The sequence below is a fragment of the Tupaia chinensis genome, unplaced genomic scaffold (genome assembly GCF_000334495.1).
Source record: "Tupaia chinensis unplaced genomic scaffold, TupChi_1.0 Scaffold143771_1, whole genome shotgun sequence".
Taxonomy (NCBI): Eukaryota; Metazoa; Chordata; class Mammalia; order Scandentia; family Tupaiidae; genus Tupaia; species Tupaia belangeri.
In genome coordinates this window covers 677,078-689,741 of record NW_006203620.1, presented here as the reverse complement: position 1 = coordinate 689,741, position 12,664 = coordinate 677,078, and the positions used below count along the sequence as shown (strand labels likewise).

The 12,664-nt window shown below is 39.6% G+C and overlaps 1 pseudogene; it reads left to right on the top strand.

The window, feature by feature from the left end:
- Positions 1–8,444: 8,444 nt before the first annotated feature.
- LOC102476732 (kelch repeat and BTB domain-containing protein 2-like) lies at positions 8,445–10,817 on the top strand (annotated as a pseudogene).
- Positions 10,818–12,664: the final 1,847 nt, after the last annotated feature.

Here is a 12,664-nt window from a genome sequence, read left to right as displayed (position 1 = left end):
CTGCTTCCACAGACTCACCAGGGCCTTGGTCTATAAAAATAAGCCAGGGAGGTTTTTTCCAGATTACACTTCAGAGACTAGAGAGCAACAGCCCTACTCTACTCACTCCAGAGACTGACTACGCTAAATTAGGCATTGTCAGAAATATGGCCCATAAGTTCCATGACCAGATGATCAAGAGAAGGACAGACTGCTGATGACTCATAGGAAGGTTAGAGTAGCTTCTGGTAGTAGGCTCCTTGGCCCTTGCCCCTAAATCCTCTATTCACCGTGCTTCTAATTTTGACTTTTGGCTCTAGTTTACTCAGTTTTCTTACCCGGTCCATCTCCTACAGGATGGAAGCCTTTAAATATAAAATATGAATTACCTCTGGACCTAGAGCCCAAATATACGGGGCACTGCACTGCCAGGATGACTCTCCTTAACAGATATTTGAGGAGACCTAAAAAGAGAAAATGATACAGTTTCTCTTTTGTGAGCAATTTTGTTATTTCCATAAATAACTAACCAAATGCTGTTCTACTTCTAGAAATTATTTGTATGTCTCGGGAAGTGCTGTATCATGATCTCTCTGTAAGCAACTGAACCTAGTGGCTGGTGGCAGCATACCATGAATATTGGCCTAAGCTAGTCCGAGCAGACACTACTACATGTGAGCAACCGGGTCCAGCAACTGGAGACCATAAAATCAGCCCAAGTCAGTGCAAATGACTTTAAATTCAGTAAAACTTCTTACCTGCCAAAGGAGACTATCACCCTGCCCTCTAGCTGATACTGAGAAATCAATTATTTGATTCCTCATAAAAGAGAAGTGGGGAATGAAGTAGACCTCTATTTTGAACTCCTGTCTATATTGGAAACTTGCTTTCTCCTTTTGCCTAGAGTAAACAGAGTGATTAACACCCCTAGTGTCTTTGATAGATAACTGGAAACTCCCTACCTTAAGATGTTCCTTAGTGATGTAATCGCCAGACCCCTTGCTCTGAGCCATTAAGATTAAGATTCCATTGTGTTTAGGTAGGAATGGAACATACCCTTAGGGATGATTAATCTACTTGTTCTGCTTCTGTACTATGCTTTTGCTTTTACATTGTAAAACCCTACTCCCTGCCTTTCCAAGCCCATCGCACCTTGTCCTTGTTAATCATCAAGTCATCCCTGAAAAGATTGTAAATCTTTGGCCTATATAAGCTCCTTTCTCCTTTCACTTGGTGCTGTGGGGTTTTGAGAGACATGAGTTCCCCACATATGCCGCCGGCTTAATCAATAAACTCCAATAAATTTGGCTATGTCTGGATGTCCTCTTATTTCTTGCAGCCACTTCCATTTACATGGACTAATTTTACTTTTCCCAAAGAACAATTATGGACTAAAAACCAATTAAATAGTCATTAGTGTAGTTGTGGATAGGTCCTACAGTGGGGAAAAAATGACTAATATTTCCACCCACCATAGATTAATTCATGTAGTCAATAAATATTTATTGAAGCCCCACTGTGTGCTGATCAATATCCTAGGTGCTGCTGGTATAGCAGTGAGGAAGACCAACAAGGTCCCTGCCCTTGTCGAGTTGGTGTGCTAGTGGAGATTGTAAATAAGCAAACTAATAAAAGAACCATCATTATTTTCAATTGTGGTTAGAGTTATGTAGGAAACAAGATGGGGTAGGACAAATGAGAATGATGGTGGGGGTGGGTGATGGACTGGTCAGGGAAGGCTTCTTTCTCAGAGAAAGTAAACTTTTAGCACAGTCCTGAATAAGAGTGAGTCTATCAACAAAAAGTTTACATCTAGGACCAGCAGATAGAGTAATGGTTACATCATTAGACTTCCACGTAGTCAACCATGGTTTGAGTCCCATACCCGGTGACTTAAACTCAAGTTGGGTGCACGTGTGTACGTGCCCAAGATCCCGAGAGGAGAATGGAGGAGAAGGGATTGTGGTGTGGGCATCCTCCCTGGGGGGGGGGGGGAAGAGGGTGATTTCTTGCTTTCCATCTCTCTGTCTCACTGTCTCTCCAGCAAGTGCACACGCCCTATAGCAAAGATCTCTCTAAAAAAAAGAAAAAGTTTAGTTCCACTGAGTAACCATGTGACCCAGCAATTCAAATCCTACATATATTCTCACAAGAAGTGAAAACCTATGTCCTTACAAAAACTTGTGCACAAAGTGTCATAACAGTGTTATTCATAATAGACAAAAAAATGGAAACAACTCAAATGTCCATCAATTAAGAAGTAAACAAAATATGGTATATCTACACAATGGAATATTATGCACTCACAAAAGGGAATGAAATAAGTAGTGTTGTAATGTGGATGAATTTCAAATCTATTATGTTAATAGAAATAAGCCAGCCATAAAAGAGTCATGTATCATATAAATCCATGTATATAAAATGTCAAAAACAGGCATATTTATGGAGATAGATAGTATTGGGTTGTTGGAAAAGTCATGATGTATCATTTCTATGTTTTTCAGAGGTCATTTATTTATATAAAGAACAAAGATTAATCACTGATATATTGCCTGTTTTGTTCAATAACCTTTTGCCATCTTTCATTGAGTTTCATAATTCCTCATTCATAGAAGGACCTGTCTTTATAGACAAAAACCTGAACAAGGTGCTGATTTACAGTCTCATTGGAATTGAATGTTATATTACACAAGAAGTTTTGAAGAGAGCAAAACAAGTGGAAGTCAGTGTAAGGTCAGGCGAGTAAGATGAGGGTGGCATCACATCCCATCCAAGTTCCAGTAACTTTTTTTTTTTTTTTTTTAGTGTTCATTATAGATATTCTGCTTTACTGTCTGACTTTAATTCAGAATATTTATTTTTGATATAAATTTATGTAAAGATCTACTGCTAGATACAGTATGTGTGTTTGTTATACTTAATATTCACAAGAATATTTTGGGAAAAATATATCCTAAATCCCCATTTTGCAAATAGAATTAAAACTGCCTGTCTATTGTTTAACCCCTGCTATGGTCAATATGCTATGTTTATAATTTTTTTTTTATTTTTGGAGAGGTTTTTGCTATAAGGTACATGTGCTTGCCAGAAAGACAGAAAGAGACAGAGAGACAGAAAGCAAGAAATCACCACCCAGGGTGGATGGCCACACAATCCGTTCTCCTCCATTCTCCTCTTGGAATCTTGGGCACACATGCACATGCACCTGGCATGAGTTTAAGCTACCAGGTCTGGGACTCAAACCACGGTCGACTACATGGGAGTCCAGCAACATAGCCATTATGCCAATTGCTGGTCCTGCTATTTTTATAATTTTAAAGACATGATGAAACTTCTTGATATACTTTGAAATTATACAAATTGACAAAAAAGCTTAGTTATCCACCCATAATGAATATAACAAATCTCCCTATAAATTTATCTAGATATTCACTACGTCATCTGCTGGTCCTGGGTCTAGATATTTGAATGTCACTCTAGATTTGGAAGGTTTTCTTCCAGGATTTCATGGAATAGATTATCAATGCCCTGATTAGTTTCTTTGCTTTCTAGGATACCGATTATCTGGACATTTGGGCGTCTAATGGTATCTAGTATTTCTTGTATAGTATTCTTTTTTTTTTTTTTTGGTTATTTTCTGTTTTTTTGTTGGGTCAGAGGTTTTGTCTTAAACATCCGAGCTTTGATCTTCTACATAGACTAATCTGCCTTTCTTTCTTTCTTTCTTTCTTCTTTCTTTCTTTCTTTCTTTCTTTCTTTCTTTCTTCTTTCTTATTTTTGGAGAGGTTTTTGCTATAGGGCACGTGCGTTCACCAGACAGACAGAGACAGAGAGACAGAAAGTGAGAAATCACCCCCAAGGGGGGATGGCCATGCTGCAATGCCTTCTCCTCCATTCTCCTCTCGGGATCTTGGGCACACACGCACATGCACCCGGTGTGAGTTTTAAGCCACTGGGTCCGGGACGCGAACCGCGGTTGACTACATGGGAGTCCAGTGACACAGCCATTATGCTAGCTGCTGGTCCCGACTAATCTGCTTTTAATGCTTTCAAGTGATGCTTTCTCTTTTTTTTCCTATCTTTTTCTTTTTTTGGAGAGATTTTTGCTATAGGGCACGTGAGTTCACCAGACAGATAGAAAGACAGAAAGTGAGAAATCACCCCCCATGGGGGATGGCCATGCCGCAATCCCTTCTTTTCCACTCTCTTCTCGGGATCTTGGGCACACACGCAAACGCGCCCAGCGTGAATATAATCCACTGAGTCCGAGACTCGAACCACGGTCGACTACATGGGAGTTCAGCAACATAGCCGTTACAGTAACTGCTGATCCCTCGAGGGAGGTTTTAATTTTCTTTATTGCAGTCTTCATCTCTAACAGCTCCATTTGATTCTTTTTTATGGTGTGTATTTCCTCTTTCAGATTGTACAAGGACTTCCTCACCTCCTGGAACTCATTGTCTTTTTTCTCCTGCATCTTCTGGAGTTCATTGTCTCTCAGCTCTTGCATCTCATTACATTTGTCACTATGAATATTCTGAATTATCTAGCAGACATGGGTTCCACTGTAGTGTCTTTGAGTGTTTTGGGGGTCTAGAAGATGAGTATTAGAGATTAACTGTAGTTGCCTTGGTCCCTGAACATGCCAGGACACACCTCAGATTTAAAATAGCTTCTTGTCTGAGTGTTTTGGTGGTCTATTACAGAACGGCAGTATAAAAGGTGGCTTCCTTCTTAACAGAATCCATGAGAACCAGAGAAAATGGAGAATTTTTCCAGCATCAAGTTTGATGATTTAAATGTTGACAAGAATGATAGCTTACATGATGGCCACATGTTCAGAATAATTCTTGGAGAAATGGAAAATGTGGAACAGCATTTTTGTTCTATTCTCCTCAGAAACGAGTTAATGATGACATCCTCCTCAACAAATACTATGAAGAACTGAAAAGAATGTAGTAGAGTATTTCCAATGTTGAAAGAAAAAAAGAAAATGTGAAGAGAATTCTATATCCAATCTAACTTTCCAAACCATGAAATGAGACATCTGCCTAAACACACCATGGTTGGACTTTCTGTAACTTTTATTCCTAAACTCCAGTAATTTTTGACAGGTGATCAAATTTATGTGTGGTCTCACATTGTCGTGAAGGAACACAACTCCTTTATATTCAGTGAGCTCTGGATATTTCTGGATGGTGGATTTATTCAAACAGTTCAATTGCTAACAGTACACATTCGAATTAATTGTTTGGTTCTTTGCTAGGAGCTCAAAAAGCACAACACCTTTCAAATCTCACTGCACTGAGAGCATAACCTTCCTCTGATGAATGTCTGCTTCTGTTGTCATTTGATGCAAATGATCACATCAGGGCCAAGACTGGTTGCATACCACAGTGTTGTAAATAATCCACTTCTCATTACTAGTTATTAGTCACTTCAAAAGAGAATGTTTTCCTCAAATTTAATGAGCATATCACAGATGTTTATGCTCTAGCCAGTGAACTTCTTTGAGTTCATGAAGAAGCCAAACATCAAGATTCCTTATGTATCCCAGCTTTTTCTGGTGGTCATGAACACCTGAATGATGGATGTTTGTTCTTTCTGTGATCTCTTGTATTGTGTAATGTGGGTTTGACTCGACCAGTGCCTTTTATTGTGTTGTCATAAACCTCGGTGGGACTCCCTGACTGAGGAGTGTCATTGAGATAAAAATGACCAGCATGGAATTTCGTGAACCATTGTGGGCACTAACGTTCTTGCAGAGCATTGTCACTGCAAACTTTATGTGACTTTTCACAAGCTTAACACACATTCTTCCCTTTACAAAAATAAAACAGTAAAATATGACTAAAATTCACAGTTTCATCTTCCATCTTCAACTTGTTGTAAAATCTCCAAAATGCAACCAAGTTGTTTATTTATTTTTTAGAATGAAGTTAGGACTGTCAGCTGTCAAATGGCATAGCAATAACATGGATGTGAATGACTCTAGTACTTCCAAAAATAAACTAGCGCCATCTGTGGCAAAAATACTTCATGACAACCCAATACATTCTTGGTTGCTTAAGGCTGGGAAAATTGCTAAAGGCTGTGAGTGGAGTAATAGGTAAAGGATTCAGAATTTCTTTTTTGGGTAATGAAAATGCATAAAGTTAGATAATGCAAGGATTCCACAGCTCTGAATGGACTACAGATCATGGAACTGTACGTTGAAAATTCGGTGAACTTTACTATGTGTGAATTATCTCTCAATAAAAAAGATAAGAATAAAGAAATAAAACTTTACTATTTATACTTATTTCAAAGTGACAGTAAAACACTTTAAAATAAAAAAAATGAGTCATTCAGCCATATGGTTATGTGAGAAAAAAGGGTTTCAGGCAGAGAGAATAGCAAGTACAGAGGCCCTGAGGGTGGGGAGAGTTTGATTTATTTAAGGGACAGAAAGAAGTTGGGTTTGGGTACTGTTTACAGATGAGGAGATGATGAGTAATAAGAAAGAAGGTGGGAGAAGTAGCAGAGACTAAATGATAAGACTTTTAGGCCATTTTAATGCATTTGGATTTTCTTCTACACACATTGAGAAGGCATTGAAGGATTTTAAGCAAGGGTATTACGTAATCTGGAGAGCCTTTTGCAAGGATTCCTCTGGCTGCCAAGTGGAGAATAGTTTATGGAGTGGGGTAAGAAGAGAGGCAGGGAGACTAATTAGGAAACTAATGTAATTTCCAGGGCAGAAGTATAAGGATATAGTGATACAGAGTTTGGAGCATATGGGATAATGAGAAATCAGGTGGAATTTAGATTTGGAGTCTGAATTACTACTATATAAATAACTGTCATTGTTTCAGATACCTTTTGGGTGAAAATGTAGGATGCTAGCTATAATTTAAAAGTGCATATATAGGGCCAACAACTGGCCTGGAGGTTAAGGCTCTGGACTCCCACATAGCCAACGACAGCTTGAAAATCATTCCAGATACATGTTGAGTGCATGCCCAAAATCCGAGCAGGAGACGGGATTGTGGCATGAACTTCCTCTCTGGGAGAAGGGGGGCTGATTTCTCACTTTCTCTCCAGTGAGCACAGGCATCCTATGGCAAATCCTGGGGGAAAAAAAAAGAAGTGCAGAGGCTGGGGTTGCCCTCTGCTTGGACCTCCATTCAATGACTCACTCAGCTGGTATGCCAGGCAGGAGAGGCCCTCGCACCACTCAAGGGCGTGATTTTGTCTCAGTTCTGGGGTGCCTTTGGGACTGTGGGGCTTTAGAGGCACCATGGCTTCAGCTGGCCCTGCCCCTGTTTTACTTATCCACTCAGGAGGCATTGGTGACCTGGTAAGCGAAGAAAACCCCTTCCATACATATGTTTTTCTGGTACATTTGAAGTAACCAAGAAGCATCTATGTTAACAAAGGTCCTTTTATGGCAACTAATGATTTTAAAAAGAAATGTAAAGAAAAACAATAATAATAATAATTTTTTTTTAAAAAAAAGAAAGCAGAATTTGCCCTTTGAAATGAAAAATTGTGAATGTGATTACACTGAAATCGTTAACTTCTTTGAACTCAACCACCTTCCTCCTCCTAAAAATTGGTGATTACTCCAGAGGATCTTCTGAACATAGAATGTTGCCACCACACCTACCTCGTGTATTTTTCACCTTCACTCACGAGCTGCACAATTGAAAATTTGAGCAAGGTATCTACAGATTATGTTGAAAAACTCTGAAGAACCTAATTAACACAGGATGACCTAGGAGTGATTCTAAGCCTATAACAAAATATTATTCTTAAGTGAATTTGTCACTTGGTTCTGAATGCCACAGATAACAGGAAGTAGAGTTTCTCCATTATTTCTGAAGTATTCACTTGGCTTTCCATCAGCAAGACTTCTATTTTTTTTTTTTTGAGAGGTTTTTGCTATAAAGCGCGTGCACTTGCCACAAAGACAGAGAGAGAAAAAGACAGAGAGAAATCACCCCCTGGGGAGACTTCAATCCCTTCTCCTTCATTCTCTCGGGATCTTGGGCACACACGCACATGCGCCTGGCGTGAGTTTAAGCCACCGGGTCCAGGACTCGAACCACGGTCGACTACATGGGAGTCCAGCGACTTAGCCATTATGCTAAATGCTGGTCCCAAGACTGACTTTTTTTTTTTTTGAGAGTTTTTTTTTTCACTATAGGGTGCGTGTGCTCGCCAGACAGAAACAGAGAGACAGAAAGCGAGAAATCACCCCCCAGAGGGGATGGCCACGCCACAATCCCTTCTCCTTCATTCTCCCCTCGGGATCCTGGGCACACATGCACACGCGCCCAGCGTGGGTTTTAAGCCACCGGGTCCGGGACGCGAACCGCGGTCGACTACGTGGGAGTCCAGCGACATAGCCATTACGCTAACTGCTGGTTCCCCCAAGACTGACTTTTAAAATATGTTCTGGGAGAGATCAATGGAATGCAGTTATGTCCACTCAAGATGAGAGGCAGATCAATACTGAATATGCTGTGTCCTTGTTGGAACAATTAAAATTGTTTTATGGCACCAGCAATTGGAGTAATGGGTATGTAGCTGGACTTCCATGTAGTCGGCTGCGGTTCAAGTTCCAGATCTGGTGGCTTAAACACATGCCGGGTGGAATGGCCATGAAGCAAACATGCATGAATGCCCAAGATCCTGAGGAGAATGGAGGAGAAGGGATTGCGGAGTGGCCATCCCCCCGGGGGATGATTTCTCACTTTCTGTCTCTCTGTCTCTCTCTGTCTTTCTGGCGAGTGCACCTGCCCTATAGCAAAAACCTTTCCAAAAGAAAATTGTTTTATGAACAGTAGTGTTTACTGATACAATATTAATTATTGAGGGCACTGAGTTCCCTTGTCATAAAATGTTTTTTGCAGCAGGTAGCTCTTATTTCAGGGCCACGTTCATAGACTAAGTGAAAGCAAACAGACACACATACTCCTGAGGAATACGGATGATGCCACCTTACAAATAATAATAACTTATGCATACACAGATAACTTGGCAATAAACGACAGCACTGTAGAACAGCTTTACAAAATAGCCTTCCTACAGGTTGAGGCTGTGTTACAATGTTGCTGAGAATATTTAATATTAAAAAATGTACAGAATTGCATATGACTTGAGTTTTGATGATTTCTTCAGTTGTGAGGAATTAAAACATAGTATTAGAAAAATGGTGGAGCACAAATTTACTGCAGTATATCACCAGGAAGCATTCATGCAGCTGTCACATGACCTACTGATAGACATTCTTAGTAGTAACAATTCAAATGCAGAAAAGGAAGAAACAGTTTGATAAGGTGTTGTGCTATGACTAGAGTACAGCACAGAATTAAAATCCCAGTATTTGTCTTCAATTCTTAGCCAAATCAAAATTGATACATTTTCAGAAGTAACACAGACAGCCTAGCTTCAAGGTCTGCCACCCAATGATAAGTCTGTGGTGGTTCTAGGTCTGTATAAGTCCATGCCCAAGTTTTTGAAACCAAGACTTGGGATGACTAAAGAAGAGATGATGGTTTTCATTGAAGCATCTTCAGAAAATCCTTGTAGCATTTATTATTCTACTGGTTACATTCCTCTCAGCAAAAGTTTACAAGCTGTGCAGCCCAGCAGCTAACTTCCGGAGTTTGAGACAGTTTTAACTCCTGATAATGACATCTACACAGCAGGGGGACAAGTTCTTATGAAAAGAACAAAAACAAATCAGAGTAAAACAAGCAAACTTTAGACTGCCTTGAAAACTGTGAATTGTTTTTACTGGTTTGATGCACATCAAGATACATGGTTTCCAAAGACTCCAATGTTTTTTGTTCATATAAAGCCATCTTTGATTTGCTGTGAAGGTTACATCTATGTGGTTGGAGGAGACAGTGTAGGTGGATAACGTAATCCGAGGACTATAGAAAGATATGATACTGGGAACCAGCAGTTAGCATAATGGCTGTGTCACCGGACTCCCACGTAGTCGACCGCAGTTCACGTCCCGGACCCGGTGGCTTAAAACTCACGCCGGGCGTGTGTGCGTGCGTGCCCAAGATCCCGAGAGGAGAATGGAGGAGAAGGGATTGCGACGTGACCATCCCCCCTGGGGGGTGATTTCTTGCTTTCTGTCTCTATGTCTCTCTCTGTCAGTTTGGCGAGTGCACGCGCCCTATAGTGAAAACCTCTCCCCCCCAAAAAAAGAGAAAGATATGAGACTGAGAAGGATTAGTGGATGATGGTAAGCCCTCTGTCTTGTGCAGGGCAGTGGAGTGCAGCAGTTGTGGTTCATGACTGCATTTATGTGATCACATTGAATTTCATGTACTTTTATTTTCTAAGGTCAGATTCATGGGTAGAAATGGCCATGAAGCAAACTTGCAGGTCCTTTGCTCCAGCTGCAGCTTTTGGGCTGCATCTTGCTACTACTTCTGGCACAAGACTCCCTGTGGTACTGTAGATAAGTCTTCAGTAACTGGAAATTTGTGATATAAATACAAATGAGTGGAAAATGGCAGCCAACATACCTGTTGAGAGGTACTCTGACCTGTGGATTAAAGCTGTTGTGATCTCAAATTCTCTGTGTATGCTTATGTGAGAAACCCACTTAAATGAGAGAGCTAAATACGTCACTTACCAGTATGTCTTTTTGGCAACCTGTATTTGAATGTATATTGTGGTATTTAGGGAGAGATTTTTGATGCACTGTGTGCAGACTTTATCAATCTTGCCTTGAAGAATCTCCATTGAAACCACCAATTTACCTTTTTTCACCAGATGGAACAGAAGAATTTTAACTGGATGGTGAAGTGGTTGCACTACCACATGTATAGTTGGGGAGTTCTGGGAGTACGTGCCAGATTTATGTGCTTTGTCATTTTCTTTACTAAGCAGGAAAGGCTATAAAAGGAATAAACATGAATACATAAAAATATATCTTTGATAAATTATATTTTTATGCCTACTCGATATCTGCATCACTATAATACATATCAGTTATCTTACAGAAAGATATGCTTCCATGATATGAAAGAGATTATTCAATAATTAAGAAACATTTATGTATTGTGAAAGCATAAGAATCTGGATTATCTAACATTGTTAACCCTGTGAATGTACAGCTCAAAACATTCGCTTATAAAAATAGTTTTCTGTTTCTACTGTGGTATGTTACAAATCATGCTGAAGTTATTTTAGTATATGTATTTCATTCTTGTGCTTCTGTTCTGAAGTCCTAGAATATAGTTTTTTCCGTATAATCAATTCAACTGCTCTTAACAGTAATTTCCATGTTGGTATAGAATTATTGCCTAAATATTATACTATAGTTAAGGAAAATCTTCTGTAATTTTATGGTATTACACAGGGAAAACTGTGACTGCAGGATCAGTCTAACTATACTATTAAGGGCATGTCTTTTCACTAACTTATATTTCTCTCTCTAGAATACAGATTGTCCAATCAGCTGGTCATTTACCAGGATGGGACTTACATTGCTGGGCTTGCAGTAAGAATTGCTAGCCTCTCGTTGTGTGGATCTATGTGGAGCTTTTATCAGTAAATGCCTTTACTTTGTGTATTACACTACCTTTGGCTCATGCATATAACTACCTGCTGCTGATGTAGTTCTCCATCCCAAGACATTTAAAGTGGGCTAACCAGGTCATTACAGCTTTTTTTTCCCCTCCCCTTGGAGAGGTTTTTGCTATAAGGTGCGTGCACTCAACAGAAAGACAGAGAGAGACAGAGTGACAGAAGGTGAGAAATCACTCCCCAAGGGGGATGGCCATGCCACAATCCTTTCTCCTCCATTCTCTCGGGACCTTGGGCACGCACACACATGTGCTCGGTGTGAGTTTAAGCCACTGAGTTTGGGACTCCAACTGCGGTCGACTACATAGGAGTCCAGGGACATAGCCATTACGCAAACTGCTGGTCCCAGCCAGGTCATTACATTTAATAACAAGCATTACTGTAGAGTGATCATGAATAGAATTGGTTGGCTGTCAGGGTGTTTTTAAATTATTTTTAGATTTAAAGTTTATTATTATCATAATTTTATATTACATTTAATCACATATATCTTTACAGTGTATTGCATTTCTTTTTCCAGCATGATTACCATGCATATCAGTCAAGACCAAAGACATCACTATCCACATCATCATCAAATAGCTTTTCATCATTTTTTTTCAGATTATTGTTATTATTTATTCTCTTTAATTTTTTAACATTGAATCACTATATATAATTTGGCTTGTAAAGAGAACTGACTGAACATGAAATACATCTCAGACCAGTTCAGTTGAGAATGGAGACTTCATAAAATGAATTTGGAAGGTTTCCCTCCTTTTGGATCTTTAGAAATAAATTGAGTGGGATCAGGACTAACTCTTCCTTAAAAGTTTTGTAGAATTCAGAAGTGAAGCCATCTGGACCTGGGCTTTTCTTTGTTGGGAGGTTATTTATTACTGGTTCAATCTCATGGCTTGTTATGGGTCTATTCAGGTTTTCTGTGTCTTCATAATTCAGTCTTAGTAGATTATATACATCCAGGAATTTGTCCACCTCCTCCATGTTCTCTTGTTTGTTGGGATATAGTTACTCATAGTATCCTCTAATGATATTTTGTATTTCTATTCTGTCTGTTATAATGTTGCCTGTTTGGTTAGGTATTTGA